Source organism: Protopterus annectens, chromosome 11.part0, assembly GCF_019279795.1.
Source record: "Protopterus annectens isolate FY-2018-M chromosome 11.part0, PAN1.0, whole genome shotgun sequence".
NCBI classification, from domain to species: domain Eukaryota; kingdom Metazoa; phylum Chordata; order Ceratodontiformes; family Protopteridae; genus Protopterus; species Protopterus annectens.
In genome coordinates, this window is record NC_056745.1 from 1,551,849,653 (window position 1) to 1,551,862,428 (window position 12,776).

Sequence of the window (12,776 nt, forward strand, 5' to 3'; positions counted from 1 at the left end):
GTTGTTAATCACAGGATCCCTGTGAGCCGCAGTATTGGTAGAACTGGATGTGACAGGAGCAGCTCCCCCTGCTTTGGTCTTCTTTCTAGCTTCCATGTCCATGGATCTGAGTGAATGTGTATTCTCAGGGTCTGTATTGGGATTCGTTGTATTGACTGATGGACTGTCAATATGAGTCTGGTTAACCACTGTAGCCTCAACATTATCATTGTTATTAACTGCTGTATTACTCACATCTCTAACTCTTGGCCACACAAAAACGTGGCCAAAAGTCCCTCCTGTCTCTCTCCAGTTTTTTAGCTTTAGCTCATAAAAGTTTTATTTCAAAGAGCGTGGCAGACTCAATAAGCCCACTTATTTTCTCATCAACTAAATCGTCTAGAAACGCCTTGTATAGTTGTTGCTGTGCCACTCCAATTTTGTCTGCAAGTAAAGTCTCTTCCGGTATGGGAAAATCAATGAGTAAACTTAAATAATTGTTGCTGAGTTCTAAATTGAAGTATTGCCATTTGGCTAACAGCTGGGGATATTTAGAACCATAGTAAGCATTTTCAAAATTCTCAATCCTTGTCGAACCACGTTATACTCAAGACATGCTTCTAGGTGAACCTTTGTTTGTAAATATTTTAATTTAAAGAAATCACACTCTAAGGTATGTATACTTTGTATCAATTGCAGATAGTCAAAGCTATTATCAGTTGCAGGCTTATCCTCGGAAATCAGTCTTTTTCTCATGAGTAAAGGATTACCACGACTCTTTAAACAGTTACTGAAATTCTCCTTGAGAAACATGGAATTTGCATCTTGAGCTGGAAGATAATCGAGTTCAATCTCTAAAAGACCACCTTCAACCATCACTCCACCTGGCCGCAAAAAGTCAAAGTAAATCCAAAATAGAAAAATAGCAACACAGATGACAAATAACTTGGTCCATAAAACAGGAAAATACATAAAATATATATAGTTTAGTCAAAGCGATGTAGAGGTTAAAAACTGATACGGAACACAATTAAAAAATTCTTTAATGTGAGCGCATTTGCATTATAACTACTGCTTCTTCAGACATAGTCAACAAACAACTGATTATGGTTTAAGTAGAGGGTGCAATCAAATTCAACCAATCACATAGCATTGCTCATTCTGTATATATGTTAAATCCGTATGTTAAAAAACTAAAACCCTAAACCATGTTAAATACATAAACTAATACATCTCTCTACCTGTATATGCATATACATTATGAAAGCATATAAACGTATAAAAATGCTATACAAAAATAATAGTAGTAAAAGACAAAGAATAAGATTCTAGTAAAAATCTGATATATATATTTTCAATAGCTTTCTCTTGAAGTCTTCTTGTTTTTCTTTCCTAACCTTTTTCTGCTGTACAAATTCCAACCATATTTTTCTGACAAAATCAACTTAAGCTTAGCCTCATCAGAGTTGTATAAGAAAACTGAACAAATACTCCTATATGTGGGTCTATATTACGGCATTGAAAAAGCCGTTAATTGAATGGCTCTATAATCGAAAAGGCCGTTAATAGAACTCGCTTTTCTGGGGGGCTGCACCCCCCATGCCCCCCGCTAATTATATATACCAACTTTGATATCACACTACAGTGAGGAAAAGGCAAATTTTCCGATCTTCACTGTACCGCATTCTCACCATACATGCTTCTATTAACGGCATGCTGTTATAGCTGAATAAAGTGTTTCTGGTGTTCATCCGGTCTCTGTAACTTCTTAGTGACTGTATATTGGATTGTGCCTTGGATTACACCATTGTGATTAGCTTTGCCCTGCCGGCTCCTGGATTTGGGGCTTACTTCTGGTTTTTAGTTTTTGTGATTTTGAGTTGGTATGTGCATATATCCCCTTGAACTCCCCTCACTATCCTTGAATTTTTTTATTACTTCTGTATTTAATTGACTTATGTTTTAAGATTTGTAATAGAAATGTACTTATGGTATTTATATTTTTCTAGAGATAACAGTTTTTCCTGTTCATTGTTTTAAATTTGTGTTCGACTTTACTGTTATTTTTGTGGAGCTTTTGTCCCTGGGTCTCCATTGAAAAGGGATGGATACTGAGGTGGACTATCCCAGTCAACAAATGAAAAATAAATAAATAAATGTGTAAACTGGAGTTGCTGTTATGTGACCAAATTAATAACCAAAAAAAATTCTGAAAGCCACTGACTAATCCAGAGGAGAACGTACAGACTTTGTTAGCCTGTTGAGAAATGCTGTTAAAGACTTGAGTCCAAAAAAGTCATAACTTTCAAGCACATCATTAACATTTTCATAGGACTTACTAGGCTTGTAATATAAGATTTGTTTTTAGAAGAAGCTTGTTGATACAGGAGATTGTGAGATTAATTATGAGCCATTGTGAGCGGGAATCACTAAGTCCAACATCCATCTTGGTGAAGCATAGACGATTATCATCGGCTTGCTGATCATAACCTGCTTAGTATGTATTCAAGACGTGGATGCCAAGAAATTTACCTCGAGATAACCTGTGACCCAAGTAAGGAGTTGTACTAAATATTCTGTTTTAGAGTTAAGGGCAGTTCATTGGTAAAAGCCTCCTAGAGACTTGGTTCTGTTGGAAAGAGTGTGATTCACCATGGCATTCCAGCAACATATAAAGTGTAATTTAAAATTAGATTAGCTGGTGAAAACTGAGACCCCACTACCAGTTTCTTAAGATCTGAAATTATAATATGCAAAGCTGATTACATATATAACTGTAGGTCTGTTAGGCCCAGATCATATTTTGTATTTTATGGCTGTATCTTTACAGTTTATAAAATGAATGTATAGCAAGTCATTAATGTTATTGTTTAGGCTTCTTTCATTGCTATCCAAGATATTTAGCCTGCTCTTTCTAAATCCTGTGGCAACATTAGTTATTGTAGTGGGAACTTCAAAAAGCTCTAGCTGCCTTTGTGATTTGGGTACCTAAACCATATTGTCGACGTAGTTAAAATATAGATTATCCTGTCTAAAGAACGTGAGTTTCCCTAGCAATTCCTTCCTTCCTTAATGCAATGGCAGAAAAACTTGCTGAGTACAGTTTATGCCTTAACCAGCTATGTTAAATATGTGTGCTGTGCTGTTTCTCCTAGATGTTAAAGTTGTTTTGAAGCTGGAGAGTCTGTCTTTAGCATCCTGGGATTTATCCATCCATTGGTGAGGCCTACATCTCCAATGACAGGGATATGAAGTCAATTGTTTAACTGCTTGAAAAGTTTTTTTTTTTTTTTTATAAGAACCCTAGAATCAATGGAGAAGATTCCTCCTTTTTTCAGAACATTCCGGAACTTAGTGGGATAAGAATTTTCACTATCTTATAGCTTAGCCATCAGCTGATCAGCTAAATTGCTGTATAATTATGAGACTGCTAATCCTGATCTGTATCTTAATGTAAAATTAGATCCTGCCTATCAGCCTTGATAACAATATTAATTGCATTATAACTGTATTTTGATGCATGAAGGTGTACAGACTAGACATTTATAATCATTAAAGCACTCAATATTTTTCTGCAGCTTTCAGCTTTTGAGAAAAAATGCCATTCTAACAGGATGACACATGATCTGATGACAATTTTCATTCTGTCCTCAACTATTGAGCTCTGATCTGAGACGGCCGTTAATGGAGATCGTGGTAACCAAAAAGCTCTCAAGCTTCTCCATTACCCATGATGCAGCAACCTGTAACATACCCCAGATCTCGTTTGCCACCTTTCATATAAGACATGGTCATCTGTAGCTCTCGAGTTTCAGTTGTTATTTAAGCAGGAAAGTGACATTTTTTTTCTTAAAAAAAACGTAATATTTCCAGTGTATTTCTTTTCTTATTATTCCTTACTCTTGTACGTTAACGTACTACTTCCTTACCATTGTTGGTAGCTTTTTCCTACTTTCACTGTCTTTACACACTTGTGTATTCCTTAAGTACCATTGTTGGTAAAAAAAAAAAAAAAAAACTCGTACTGTTCTTATATCATGCTTTGTTTTTATCTTAGTAATGGCTGAGAAGGGTACTTCCGACTTTAAAAAAATGTTTGAAGTATGGGCACAAGTTGCCTGTTTCCGATTCCCATACACTCTGAGGTTATTGCCTAGGTCCCCAATGCCTGCAGGAGGATTGCTCTATCTGTTGTGATTTTAATCCCAGACCACTTGTGGACAGAAAAAATAAGCTGATTCTGAAAGGCTTACTACCTTCTTCCTTTGGTGAAGGTATCACTGGTGCTCAGTCCCGCAACCCAAAGTCTAAGGAGTGGAAGTCTCTGATTTCATCCACTTTCTCAGCTCCGTCTTCCGAGTCTTCCAGGAAGAGGTCTAAATCGGAATCAAGGAGTTCTCAAACCTCTTCCACCTGAGATGTGATGAAAGAGGTTAATGGATCCTGCATCCTCGGATCCAATCAAGAAACATTCAGATTGGACTGCTGCAGATCCGATTGTTTTGACAAGGACCCAGCATTCTCCCTTTGTTGATCTGGTGCCTTCCAGGCTCCCTTCCCCCTTTATGGAAAGGTGCCATACAAAGTCACCTTCCCTGACCTTGTCTTGTTCATTCAGGAGTTTGACTGAAGATGATGTGGATCTGATGATGAAGTTTCTGTCTGCACAGATCCAGATGGAGGTGTTACCGGCTCTTACCACTTCGAGTCAGGAGGCCTGTGCTTTGACCACTCCACCATCTCTCTGTGCCGGAGTTTCCTCATTCTTTCGGGCATTCTGTCTTGCAGACTACCCAGCAGGGTTTCATAGTCTCTTCTGACACTTCCCCGGAACCCCCCACCAAGGAAGTAACTAAGAAGAGAAAGTGCAAGAGAACGCACTTGGATTGTCCACAAGAGTCAGTCACTGGGATACGGACTTTGATGAGGGTGAAGGGTCTCCACAATCACCTCCAGAAGGAGTCTCATTTGGAGACTTCCTAGAGATCCTGAAACAGAGATGTGGTTGGACCCTCAGCAACCTTTCACTGGAAGAGTCAGTATTTCTGGAAGCCTTTTGGAGCTGGTCTGTCTGCCTCCTAGGTTACTCTGGCCACAGACGAACTCATTGATTTTGTCTTTTGGCGGGCATGGAAAGAGCCTGACTCAGTTGAGCCAATACTTAAGAGGCCAGACAGGCTTCTGGATCCATCTGAGGAAAAGGAATTTTGAGGTAAGGAGGGTGCCTGTGGATGCCATGGTTATGGTGGCGGCCACCACGAAGGAACTTGCTGAACAGAGTTCCCTGTTCCTCCCGCTAACAGGGAGTCTAGAGCGATGGACAGGTTTGGGAAGCATGTCTGTGCTTCAGCAACATTTGCTCTTAGATCTCTGAACTATTTGGCACATTTTACTAGGTTGTAAAGGGACTTGATCAAAGAACTGTCAAGTTCCCCTTCAGGGACCATTTCTGCTGAGGTCCAATCATCTGTGGCCTCTCAGTTGACTACCCTCCAATCCATCTCAAATTCATCCACGAGGCTTATTTCACATACTGTCAAAGGACCCTCGCGGGTTCAGGCATATCCATTAGGAGGCATGCCTGGATTCGCTTATGTGATTTTTGCAGAGCCTCAAGTTCTCGTTCGTCAATGCTCTCTTTGATGGCACTTCTTTGTTTGGCCCCAAAGTGAAGGACACATTATCCAGGTGTGAAAAAATGGAAAAACTCTCTCTGCAGTGGGCATATGTTATTCTACCCCTCAAAGATAATTTTCCAGGAATCAACGACGTGGTTGGAAGATGGGTTCAAGAAGTCCCAGGGTCCTTTCCAGGACACATGTGGAGAAGGTTCCCCTAGGGGCAGAGGGAGGGGGACTCTAATGGGCGAAGACTCCCTTGTGGCAGAGGAGACCTGCAAAACCAGAGGGTCCAGAGATTCTTTCTCTGAGAGACCCTCCCAGCACTCCTGCGAGGAGGCCTGATTGTCCCCCTGTGGAGGCAATCTGGGGTTAACTATCCCTGCACCAGAGAGCCTGGCTAGACATAAAAGATACTTGGGTGCAGAGGATTATTTCCAGAGGTTATATAATACCGTTTTCCCTTCCATCTCCAACTCTATGTAAAATTCCCGCTGTTCCATCCAGTCAGAAAGAAGCAGCAGTACAAATATAAAAGCTGCTAGATAAAAAGAGTGTCAAAGAAAATGGGGGACTGGAGACCAATTTTATATCTCAGCAACTTGAACAAGTCAGTTCAATAGACAAGAGTTTTGGATAGTCATGATTCAGTCCATTATATCTGTAGAACAATGTGCATATGTCTCTCTAAGAAAGCTATTCAAGGGCTTGCACAAGTGTATAAATACTGAGCACGTGCCAGCCTAACTGCCATTTTGTAGTAAGCTGTTGAGATGTAAACATGTATGTGTATAAGCTCTGTCTGATGATCAGTTTGTTTATATCTACTGATGCTGCTATCCATCCTTATGTGTTTCTATGCAGTAAAGCATCTTAAACAAACCACCCCGTCTGCTTGTCTTTTAAGTGTAGAGAGATGAGCGACATGTCAGAAGCAGCATATCTAATGGCCAGGAAAAACTCCACTTTCTCTACTTTAACTAACTTCAAGAGGCATCCGGTTATAATTGGTGGAATATAGATGAGTGGACTGTCCTTTTCAGTATATATGATTCGCAAAACAGGTCAGAAATGAATTTCTCAGGTTAAAAACTGCTCAAACTATTTCTTATTCACTAAATATGAAGCTCAGCATACAGAATGCTCAAAACTGTATTAAAATAAGTCTAAATGTCTGATATTGCTAGAAATACTCTAATTACTACAGAAAATGTTTGAAATGAACTCCAATGAAATGAAATGAAGTCCAAATTGCATAAAACAAATAAAATAAAGAGAAATTATTGCATTTTTTGTATTTACTGAGGCTATCCGAGTTATCAGAAGTTTATGAAGTGTTTGGATGTTTGTGCAGTCTTAGAGTAAAGTTATTTTGCAGAATGCAGACATTTCAGAGCATATTTTGCCAAGTACAGTGTTTTGAAGAAATTATTGTGCATTTGAATGATATTACAAGTTTATAAAGCAATTTGTTCATGTATAATTGCAAAAGGGGGATATTTTCAGTGTATGCACAAACACAAACGTATTTTGTTGGCATGGCAGATGGATTTTGAAAACTGGGTCCACTACTGTTTGATAATAATATTGCAGAGAACTGGACAGTGTTTGAGCAAGAGTATGACATTTTCATACAGGCTGCATTTCCTGATAAAGATGACTGTACAAAAGCATTTATTCTACTTAATTTAGCTGGGTCAGAAGCCATAGAAAGGGAATGTTCATTTGTGTATGCACCTGCTATGTTTACTGGAGAGGAGGAAAACCATCTCATTGTTGTACAGGCTGAGTCAAGGGAGGACCCCTGGGAGCTTAAAATGTAAATTTAGAGAAACGGGTAACCCCCAGACCAACATTACATAATGGAGAGGAACTTATTTTACACAAGAGATCAAAAGCCAGGTGAAACTTTTGCTGCATATATAACCAACTTGAGAAATAAAGCTAAAATGTGCAGATTTTGGTGATTTAAGGGATGAGTTGATAAAGGACAGACTTGTGTGTGGTATTAAAGATGATGCTGTGAGAAAGATTTTGCTTTGTGATAGTGATTTAACTTTGAATAAGGCCATTGAGATTTGTCAGATATGAGCTCACAAAAACGCACACGAATATGCTTACAAATGAAAAAAGATGTTTCCAGTAACTTTTAAGCCTCACATTGTGATAGTATACAACACGTGGTTAAAGAAGACAGGCCCAGGCACGTGGCAGTTAATGCAGCCTCTGGAATCACACAGCCTCAGTGAAGCATAAGAGTGAGTCAGCAAACTCAAAGCATGAGCCCCAACCTAATTTCATTGTTAATTGTCTTAACTGTGGTAGATGTCATGAATCTAAAAGAGAGACATGCTTAGCTTTTAGTCAGCAATGCCACAAATGTAATAAATGGAATCATTTCAAAAGATTTTGTAAATCAAAAGAATGTGTGCACACTTTCACTGAAAGGGAACATTTCAAGAAAAGACTTGATCAGTTAGAGAGCTGGGAGAGTCATGGGTCAGAACTTCAGTCTTTTTATGTTGATGGCGTGTCAGTGCTTAGTGAAATAGTCAATGCAGTTGATTTAAGGACCAAGAATGAAGTATTTTGAACTATTCTGGTAAATGGCAAACCCATAGAGCTCAAGGCTGATACTGGCTCAAAGTGCAATGTTATGTCTGCAGAAACATTTGCTACAGTATGTGCTGGTGAAAGGCTTGATTTGACAAAGTGTGCAGAGCTTGTTGCTTATGGTGGTGAAGAGATCCGGACAGAAGGCTCAGTAATTCTTTCATGTTACTCTGCTGGTAGAAGGTGCGCCTTATTTATGTGGTCAAGAGGCAGATCCACTCATTATTAGACCTCAGAGACTCTCTGAAACAGGACTGCTTTCATTTAACAGGGAAGTTCGCCATGTTAGCTTAAAAGACCACTACTCTAAGTTCGCCCAGCATATTTTTTCTACTTATGCTGATCTTTTTGAAGACAACTAGGCAAGTTTCCAATTGTATACTCCATGAAGTTAGACCCCAATTTCAGTCCAGTTGTCAGGCCAGCCAGAAAAGTTCCAATTGCCATGCAGACTAGAGTTAAAGCCGAACTAGAATAAATGGTGCAACAAGGTGTGATCTGTCCAGTCAGTGAACCGACAGAATGGGTATCTTCCATGGAGGTGCCTCATAAGAAAAGCTCAGATGACATCAGAATATGTATTGACCCATGAGATTTGAACAAGGCACTTGAGACCTCATCATCCAATGTGCACAGTCTAAGACGTTGCAGCTGTCATGATAAATGCCACTGTTTTTTCAAGTCTTAGATGCAAAGAGTTCATTTTGGCAAATTTTGCTTGGCAAGAGATCTTTATTACTCACTACTTTCAGTACTCCTTTTGGAAGGTACAGATTTCTGAGAATGCCATTTGGGATAAATTCTGTAAGTTAAGTCTTTCAACGTGCAATGGAGCAAATATTTCTGGGTATCCATGTGCTATTATAGTAGATGACATAGTAGTAGGAGGTAATGGTGAAGCTGAGCATGACAGAAACCTCAGAACAGTTCTGGAAAGGGCACATCAAATGAATCTTAAGCTCAGTCCACAGAAATGCAAATTCAGGCTACGAGAAGTCATTTACATTAGTCATTTATTCACCAGTTCAGACCTACAGCTAGACCCTTCTAAGCAAACAGCCATTCTTGAGATGCCAGCTCCAGACAGTGTTCAAGCCATGCAGCGTTTTCTTGGCATGGTCAACTACCTAGGCAAGTTTATTCCAGATTTGAGTCACATATCAGTACCACTCAGAGAGCTAACACGTAAAGATGTATCTTGATCTTGGTTAGAACAGCACCAGAGAGCATTTCATGTCCTGAAACAAAATTGCCAGTCCACCTACTCTAATACGGTGACATTCACAAGCCAGTTACTGTTTCATGTGATGCTTCAGAATTTGGTCTTGGTGCAGTCATTCTACAAGAGGGTCAACCAATTGCTTATGTGTCCAGAACTGTTACCCAAGCTGAAATGCAGTATGCTCAGATAAAGAGCTTTTGGCAATTGTGTTTGTATGTTCCAAGTTCCATGATTATGTGTATGGTAGACCTATCCAGAATGGAACAGATCACCAGCCTCTAGTCACTATTTTGAGAAAGCCTATGCATACAGCCCCAGCCAGATTGCAACGCATGATATTGAGATTGCCTTTCTTGTAGACAAGACTGATACTTTTGCAAACTTTTTTGTCTTGCTGACACCTTATCCAGATCACCCAGAAGTACCACTGAACAGCATGAGAATGAGAGATTTGAGTTTGAAGTCAAGGAAGTGAGAAATTTTTCTTCCACACATCTTTATGAGCTCAGAGATCATACAGCCACAGATCCAGTTTTACAGAAGCTCAACCACGTCTTCAAAGCAGGATGGCCATCAAAGCAGTCTAGTTTGCCTCCAGAAGTGCAACCTTATTTTCCATACAGAGATGAGATTTTGTCAGACAATGGTATCAACATGAAAGGTCCTAAAATTATTGTTCCAAAGGCTTTGCAACAAAAGTAGATTACTATTTTACATTGAGGTCACCCAAGAGCAGAGTCTACCAAAAGAAGGGTGAAAGGACTAGTATTTTGGTCTTCTGTGTCACAAGATATTGAGTGAGTACGTTCATCTTGTTCTGTGTGTAATAATACAAAGCCACATCAACAGAAAGAGCCAGTTCAGTTGAAGCACAAGTGTGGACTGCCAGGGATGACTCCACACCAAGTTATTTCTAACAGTGGCACACAATTTACAAGCCAACTGTTCAAAAGATTTGCAGAAGAATGGGACTTTTGTCTCGAGTAGCCCAGAGTGTCGTCAGTCAAATTGTTTGGCAGAACGTGCAGTTCAAAGTGCAAAGCAATTGCTAGAGTAGTCAATATGAGACAATAGTGTTATTTTCCTAAATCTCTTGAATGTCGAAATATTCCTCATGGTAAACATCTTGGTTCACCTGCTCAGAGACTTCTGTCAAGACAAACCAGAACCACATTACCCATCAGCAGTCAATTGTTGGTTCCATGTATCAAGAGCAACAGGTCAGTGAAAGCAAATCTGCTGAAGAAGCACATAACCCAGAAGTCCTATTACAATAATACCAACAAACAAACCTCTCAATCCATTACGAGAGGGAGAAGGAGTAAGGATGCAAAAGTGCAAAGGTTATGATGGGATTGGTGTTGTGAAAATTATCTGTCCAGAGCCAAGACCGTGCATTGTAAAATCACAAGGAGCAGAATTCTGGTGGAGTTGAAAGAATTTGATACTGGTGTCTGAACCTGTACCACAGCATATATATAGCCTGTGAGAAAGACTCTATCTCAGAGTGAGTTGTCCAGTGTTCCCGTTCACCAAAGGGTATCCCTATTGCTTAACCAAGTCCTAATTGTTAGGTCGCATCTCCAGACCATGTTCCAAGTACACGGCAACTTGGACATGAACGTTGTGTTTGTTTGTAAATGTCTATATTGATGCATGTTTATCTGCAATGTTATTTGATAAAAGGGCAATCTTTTTAAGAGGGAGGATGTAGATCAATGTGCATTTGTCTCTTTAAGAAGCTATCCAAGGGCTTGTACAAGCCTAGCTGCCATTTTGTCTTAAGCTGTTGATAAGCTCTGTCTGATGATCAGTTTTTTATTTACTGATGCTGCTATCCATCCTGATGTGTTTCTATGCAATAAAGCATCTTAAACGAACCTGCTTAAATGAACCACCCCGCCTACTTGTCTTTTAAGTGTAGAGAGATGAGCGGCGCTACCCTTCTTGGGCACGGGCAACTGGATGTGTTCGATAGACCTTCAGGATGCATACTATCACATAAAGATGAACAGACAATCTAGAAGGTATTTGCACTTCTGGCTGGGAGCCAATCACTAACAGTTCAGAGCACTGCCCTTTGGACTCACCACAGCCCCCAGGGTGACCACCAAATGCATAACAGTAGTGGGAGCTCACTTGAGACTACAGGGAATTTGGGTGTTTCCATATCTAGATGACTGGCATATTACTGCCCAGACCAGGCTTCTACTAACTAGCACTAGATCAGGTACTTCAGATTTGTTCTCATCTGGGGATAATAATAAATTAAAAGTCTCATCTACAACCATCTCAAAGTTTGGAATTCATAAGAGCAGTTTTCAATACAACAACTGTGACAGCTTCTTTTCCTGTATCAAGAGTGCACATTATAAGATTCCAGGTCAAGAGAATAATTTGCAGTACCAGAGTTTCAGCTCGGTTGATACTCCAAGCTTTGGGATCAGTGTCAGCTGCCATAATTCTAGTTCCTCAAGCAAGGTTTCAAATGAGAATTATTCAGCGGATGCTAGCAACACAGTGATCCATTCTTTACTAGTGCATGTCAACATAAATAAGGATCACTCAGGAATGCAAGAGATATCTATGGTGGTGGTGATCACTCAAGCATGCAAGAGATATCTTTGGTGATGGATTCTTTCAGAGCAAGTTCTACAAGGTCATCCCATCATTCTCCCTCAGCCCACAGCCATAGTGACTACAGATGCTTCCTGGATCGGTTGGGGTGTGCACTTTCTGGAGAGAACATTCCAAGGCACTTGGTCCCCCGAAAAGGCCAACTTGCATATCAGTGTCCTAGAGATGGAGCATTGTTTAGCATTGCATGCCTTTCAGGATGCTCTCCCTTCAGGGACAGTTGCTATTCAACTGGACAATACGTCAGTAGTTTGGCATATCAACAAACACAAGGAGGGAACAGATCATACTCCTTATGTCGAGAAGCACTCAGTTTGTGGCACTGGGTGATCTCATCCAACCGCTTTCTCTTAGCAGCGCACGTTCTGGGAAAACCAACATGATAGTAGACAAATTGAACAGGTCCATTCTTCCACCTCACGAGTGGTCTCTCAACAGGAAAGTGGCAGAAATTATTTTCTGCCAAGAGGGCCAGCCTTACTTGTTTCTCCCTAAACAACAAATGCAGCAGGTACTTTGCCATAATCCCTCCTCAGGAGGAGTCACAGAGGGATTCTGTACTTCATGACTGGCTCCTCTGTCTGCTTTATGCTTACCTACTAATTTCTCTAATTCCGAAATTCTTGCAGAAAGTGGCCAGGTTGAAGAGCAAAGTCATCCTTATTGCACCTAACTGGCCTCGTCAGATTTGGTTCTCCTTCCTGTGG

At 40.1% G+C, this 12,776-nt stretch overlaps 1 protein-coding gene across 1 annotated transcript in view; it reads left to right on the forward strand.

The window, feature by feature from the left end:
* The window catches only part of ASB13 (ankyrin repeat and SOCS box containing 13), a 519,678-nt gene that overhangs the window by 442,668 nt on the left and 64,234 nt on the right, over positions 1-12,776 (forward strand). The gene's annotated exons all lie outside the window — the stretch shown is intronic.